Source organism: Galeopterus variegatus, unplaced genomic scaffold (assembly GCF_000696425.1).
Source record: "Galeopterus variegatus unplaced genomic scaffold, G_variegatus-3.0.2 Scaffold4424, whole genome shotgun sequence".
NCBI classification, from domain to species: Eukaryota; Metazoa; Chordata; class Mammalia; order Dermoptera; family Cynocephalidae; genus Galeopterus; species Galeopterus variegatus.
Genome location: NW_007730535.1, coordinates 173493 through 180355, shown reverse-complemented (window position 1 = coordinate 180355; position 6863 = coordinate 173493). Strand labels below are relative to the sequence as shown.

General features: G+C 38.1%; 1 protein-coding gene across 1 annotated transcript in view; it reads left to right on the top strand.

The window, feature by feature from the left end:
* The first annotated feature begins 263 nt into the window (after nucleotides 1-263).
* Nucleotides 264-6863, top strand: part of LOC103603077 (voltage-dependent L-type calcium channel subunit alpha-1D) — a 165326-nt gene continuing 158726 nt past the window's right edge. The window contains exon 1 of the mRNA XM_008587553.1: nucleotides 264-313. The gene's annotated coding sequence lies outside the window, so the exon portion shown is untranslated. The remainder of the gene's footprint in view (nucleotides 314-6863) is intronic.

Below are 6863 nucleotides of genomic sequence, written 5' to 3'. Positions count from 1 at the left end.
AGTGTTAGAATTAAAATGCCTTCTTGGTCCAGGTGCAGTGTAATTGTTTCATTTCTCATAATAAAACTTTGCTTGGAGAAAATTACTTCTATCTCTGAGATGTTCTAATCCCTGTTTCTTTTCCTTTCCTTTTTTTTTTTTTTTTTTTTTTTTTTCCTTTTTTCTCTTCACAGGAAAAAGTAGAATATGCCTTCCTGATTATTTTTACAGTCGAGACATTTTTGAAGATTATAGCATATGGATTATTGCTACATCCTAATGCTTATGTTAGGAATGGATGGAATTTACTGGATTTTGTTATAGTAATAGTAGGGTAAGTCCCTTTTACTTTGGGGAAATGTTTATTTGGAAAATGGGAGGTGGGAGTGGGGAGTAACAGAGAACACAGTCTTTTTAGGATTATGATTGTTCTTTTATGCCATTTATTACACTACAACCTGTCATGAGTTCTTTTAAGACTGCTGCTGCTGTCAATCTCTGAGCAGAGACTAGTTTGAAATTCTCTCATTGTTACTCCCCCTTTCAATCATGTGTTGTGGAAGGGAATCTAAGCTCCTAATTGTGACAGCATTCACCTTACAGGGCCTTGCATCTCTACTAATAGACCAGCCCTGCTGGTGATTGGAGTCAAATGAGTGCTTAATACTTGTTAAGTTTAAAAAAAAAAGATTAATAAAGCCTTCATAGCAGTTGGGTATTCTGCTATTTAACATCCCTTGAACAAAGCTGTTAATTTTTTTCTGCTGACTTGTGGAAGAAACTCTGGCATGCTACTGTCCCTTTTTAAATAACAAAACAAGTGTGTGGATAATGTCACACATCTGGCATAAAATGAAGTAAGCTAAAAAATGCAGAGGGGCAGGTGTTTTCCTAAAATCCTGTTGCAGGAAGAATGCGCCAACAGTTTTAGTTAAAGGAGAATAGGAGAATAAAAAATAGTGGCCAGTGTTATTCTGGTCCTTCCACACCTGGAAATGTTACTAGCAAGAGAAAAATGAATCAGTGTGAGAGGAATGCTGAGGTCTTTGCACCAAATACTCTTATAGGAAGATGATATGTCCCTTCTCTGATTCTTAGTTACCCTAAGAGTACAGTGGGTTGCTCCTAAAATTGTTTGTTTCTACAGAGAGATATTTTTAAATAGCCTCTCTCTTTATATCTCCATGACTTTGATCAACTGCCTTTTTCAGTTGAGCAACATGATTTTTCTTTTGTATTATCATGAATCCTTTGGTTTTACATAGGAGACTAATTCTGCTGGATATTGGGAGAGGGGGATCAGTTTTGGGCCCATTCTTTCAACCTAAGAAGTTAAAATGGGATCTAAAGTGATAACTTAATGGGACAATTAGACTTATGAGGGAAAAGTTAGCTTTTGCAAAAACTACCACAGTACGTTGGCATCTAAGGCATCATTGGAAATGTAGTGCACCTGAAATAAACAGGTGGCAGGTATATGCACTACTTTCCTGTATTTGATGGGCTCTATCAAGGTGTGGTGCAGGAGCCTTGCAGGTCTCTTGGTTCTGGAATAATCTTGCTGTGCCTCTCCTGCCACTGGACTTTCTGTTCAGCTAGAGGACGGAGATGCTTAGCTCCATTTATTTTGTCCCCAGGCTGTGTTTACCTCCGCTTGCTGCATAGAGACAATTTTCACACAACATAGTACAAAGACTGGGTAGTCACGTTGAGTTAAGCACATGGTGGTCTCATTGAGTTAAGGAGACAGAGATAAGCATTCTGGGAGGCTGAGTGGCTGAAATTTGAGAGGCAGAATATGGGAAGGGAGGGAGCTATTCAGAGAAAGAGCTCTGTAAATACACCGTGGGGTCCTTTTGAGTTTTGGCTGAAGACTAAGCTACACTTACATGGGATGTGATTCTATGAGGCCAGGCACAGAACTACTAGAGGAAAGAGAAAGACTGGGGGGCTGTAAAACAAATAATAACCAGAGCTATGTGAACAGGACTGGGATGTGTTCAAGTTATGCCTAACCAGAATGGAAAGACCTCATTAAACACCCTGGACTGTCAGTAGAAACCCTAGAAAGGCCTTTAGTAGTAGGGCCAAACTAGCTCTAGAGCGGGGGCTGGCAAACTGTGGCCAGCGGGCCAAATCCTCGCCCATGTAGCCTGCTGCTTATTTTTAGAAATAAAGTTTTATTGTAACAGAGCCACACTCATTTGTTTACACAGTTGAGTAGTTTAGGTCCACAAAGCCTAAAACATTTACTATCTGGCCCTTTACAGAAAGTTTGCCAACCCCTACTGTATACATCTTTATTTTTCTGTGAACTTTTTGAAGTTCTCTCATATAATAGGTGGAAGGATAAAATATTATTTGAAGATAGACTGTGATAAATTAAAGATGTATATTGTAAACCCTAGAATGGATTGGCAAACTATAACATGTAGACCAAATTTGGTTTTAAGCATGTTCAGCCCCCCACCCCCACATTGACAAAATATCTTGTTTGCTGCCTGCTTTGGCAAATAGTTTTATTGTAACACAGCCATACTCACTCATGTCTGTGGCTATTTGGTGCGATAATGGAAAAATTGAGTAGTTGTGACAGAAATCCTATGGTATCTGCACATCCTGCAAATCCTAAAATATTTACCTTCTGGTACATTACAGACGTTTTTTGTTGATGCTTACCTAAGAGGAGCCACTAGAAAAATAAAGAGGTATAGCTAATAAGCCTACAGTGGAGATTAAATGGAATTTTTAAAAAATCAAAAACAAGGAAGAAGAAAAAAGGAACTATGGTTAAGACAGATAGAAAACAAATAGCAAGATGGTAGATTTAAACCCATTCAATCCCATCTAAACCCTTATTCAAATCCAGAGTTTAACAGATTATATATATGTAAAAACAAGACCCAACTTTGTAGTGTCTGTAAGAAACCTACTTTAAATATAAAGACAAATAATTTGAAAGTAAAAGGACAGAAGAATGTATATCATGCAAAAACTAATTAAAAGAAAGCTAGAGTGGCTATATTAATATCCAACAAAGTAGATTTCTGAACAAGAACTACTATCAGGGAGGGAGACATCTCATGATGATGGAACCAAGAGGATGTAATAATCCTAAGTGTATATATGCGTAATAACAGAGCTTCCAAATACAGGAAGAAAAAACTGATAGAACTAAAAGGGGAATAGACAAATCTACAACTTCAGCTGTACATGTTAATACTCTATTGAAGAGTATTGATAGAATGCGTAGACAGAAAATCACTAAGGATGTAGGGAGGCTTGAACAAAACCATCAACCAACTTGACCTAATTGACATGTTTTGAATGCTTCATCCAACCAGAGCAGAATACACATTAGCCAAAGAAGTCTTTAAGAACAAAACTGGAACCCAATTTTAAGGCTTACTCTAAAGCTACAGTGGTCAAGATAGTGTGACATTGGCATAAGGATCAATACAGATCAATGGAACAGAATAAGGAGCCCAGAAATAACCCAGAAGTGTGTGATCAATAGATTTTAGACAAAGGTGTCTTGATAATTCAATGGATTGAGGAAACTGTTTTCAACAAATAGTGCTGGAGCAACTATTTATCCATGTGAAAATAAGTCTCAATTCTTACCTCATACCATATACAAACCTTAAAATGGATCATAAGCCTACATGTAAAATGTAAAACTATAAAGTTTCTGGGAGAAAATCTTTATGACCTCAAGGTTGGCAGAGATTTTTCAGGACACAAAAGACACCAGCTTTAAAAAAAGATAATTGAAAAATTGGGCTTCATCAAAATTTAAAACTTTTCTTCCAAAGACAGTGTAAAGAAAATGAAAAAGCAAGGCACAGATTAGGAAATAATATTCACAATATATATATCTGACAAAAGACTTGTGTTTAGAATAAAAAACTTCTACAACTCAATAGTAAGAAGACAGCCCAATAAATGGCAAAAGATTTGAAAAGAGAAGATAACGGGACTGCTCGACAAGCACTTGCAAAGATGCTCAACATTGTTAGCAATTAAAAAAAATGCAAATGAAAGCCATAATGACAGTATTACATCCCCCCAGTATTACTGAATGTGAAAAGATTAAGAGTGCCAAATGTTAACAAAAATATGGAGCGAATGGAACTCTCACACCCTGCTTGTAGAAGTGTAAAATGGTATAATCACTTTGGAAAAATTTGCCGATTTCTTACCATGTGAAATTTATCATAGGACCATATTAACAGTTCTGCTCTTAGGCATTTGTCCAAGATAAATGAAAACACATGTCCATGAGATACTTTATCCAATGGAGAAAAACTGGGAGCAACCTGATTGTCCCTCAACCGGTGAATGGATAAACACATTGTGATGTATTTACGTGATAGAATATTACTCAACAATAGAAAGATATCAACTGCTGAAAAAGGAAATAACTTGGATGAATCTCAAAAACATTATGGTGAGAACAAAAGAAGATCAGCAAAAGGGAGAACATACTGTATAATTCCATTTATATAGATTCTAGAAAAGAAAAATCCTATAGTGATAAATAGCCAAGTGGATATCTGAGGATGAGCTTAGTGGAAAGATGACTGCAAGGGGCCACGGGAGAACTGTTGGACATGTTGGAAAAACTCTGTCTTGATCGTGGTGTTTACTTGGATTTATACATTTGTCACAACTCATATACTTTCAATGAGTACATTTATATATAAATTAAAATGCAGTAAAGTTGATTTAAAAAGTAAAATCATCTGGGAAACTAAAGTAGAACTGGGCTCATTGGTCTTTTTTCTTATTAATCATGAAAAACTTTAGAACATCAGATTATTCTTTATCAAAAATATGCACTAGATTGTCATCAAAGAAAGAGTGGAGGAGAGACTTTAAAAAAGGAAAAGACAAGTTATGATGTCTTCATTTGAATCAAATTCATACTCACTGAAGTTTCCAACTGTAGTCTGTATCTCAATCCAGTGGATTTTCCGTTCCAAGTCAACAATGACCTATTGCTTTTGTCAAGATTCCCAAGAACAGAGACATTAAGAAAGCAATGAATATTTCTAAAGAGTTAACTGTTAATAATGTGACCACAAGAGGACTCAGTGTGTCTACCAGAGTTGAAGTAACTCCCTGTAAAGATTGATCTGAGCCAACTTTTATCCTACTCCTGGAATTGTTTAGTAAAGAGCTACTTTTCAAGCATTATGGCTCACTGCTTAAGTTTTTGTGGAGAAATACATGACTCCCCATTCAGTGCTTCTGACTTCTGTCAATTTAGGCAGCTCCTTGCCCTTTTCTCTCCTGTCTTGAAGTAAACTTTGAATAACTATCTAGGGCCAAATACTGCTTTTTCCCCATGTCCTCATGTCCTAGGCTCATGGTTCTTTTTTTTTTTTTTTCCTTGGTAGGGGGCTATAAGGGGAAAGAATCCAGAATATTAGAAGGGAAAGGCAGGGTTCTGGGTCACATAATCCAGTTTTCTCATTTTACAGAGAAGGAAATGGACTCTCCTAGTGTCTCATCACTCTCAGGAATGGAAACTAGCCTCAGCCCCTTATAGCTCTGTGCTGTCTGGAAACAGGAGCCAGCTTTTCTCTCTGACTCAGGCTCTTCTAAAATGGGAGAGAGATGTTATTCACCTGTTTTCAAGGGCATTGCTGAAGAATAGGAGATAAAAGGACATGAAGTGTACATTGCAAAACACTAATACTTGAAAGCAGTCTTAAGTCACCACCTGTATAAATTATTTTCCTAACCCCTTTGGGATGAAAATTCCTGTGGCTTCTACATTTCAGAAGAGTTTGAAGTTTTCTTTCTTCCTTTTTCTTTGTTTTTGTGAAGCTGTGAACTTGTTTTGGAGGAGAGACTTTTAACTTTAGCCTTGCTGCAGAGCTATACAGTAATTAAAAAAACTATGCTAACGAGAGAGAAACCTGTCATAAATGTGATGTATTTACCCAGTCATAACTAGGGAGAGTCCATCATCTGAAGCTTTGAAAAGGTCGAGACCTGGCTTAGTTTCCTTCCTGGCTGGGTTCGTTGCTAATTGCTGTACTGTTATTACAACAAAGGTCTCATCTGTAAATGGCCCAGAATGACACGACCATGCCTGATCGGGACTGTGATCAGACCACCCCGTGTTTTATGGACTCGATGTCCTGGTGATCCAGAGGCATGCCAGTGGGGGCAGAGTTTCTGCTTTGGCGGCTAATTAAACTTTAGAAACCTTTCCTTTGTTGCTGGGCCAGTCTTTCCCACAATCTGATTGGCCAGAGTTGATGCTGTTTGAAACGGGCAAATTTATATTTATGCTGAAAAATGAGCAACAATTCCAAAGAATAAATATTTATTTGAAAGAGCAAAAGTAACTGTCAAACTAGCAGATTGCCTGAAAATAGCTTTGTCCAAAAAACCTTCTGAGAGTAGGAAAAAATTTATTGTGGCTGCCAGATACAATATTATTCACATTTCAAAAGAGAAAACGACGGTATTAATACCTTACCTTAGGTAGCTGCTTTTAGCCTTTGTGCAGCTCCTTGGCATCTGTGATTTACATCATTCCCCAAATATCCCTGTGAAGGTGAAGGTGGGGGTGCGAGGCTGCACTGAAAGTGGTATGTGTTAAGATCTCGGGCTTTGAAGTCAATATTCATTCATTGCTTTTATTTATCAAATATATTTTGAGGGCTGGCCCGGTGGCGCACTGCTACAGTGCGCCACTTGGGAGCGTGGTGGCGCTCCCGCTGAGGGTTTGGATCCCACATACAGACCAGTTCCCACTCACTGGCTGAGCGAGGCGTGGGAGCAACGCCGAGGGTTGCGATCCCGTTGCCGGTCCGGTACGGGCGCGACACTGAGGGTTGCGGTCCATTGCCGGACATGAAAAAAGA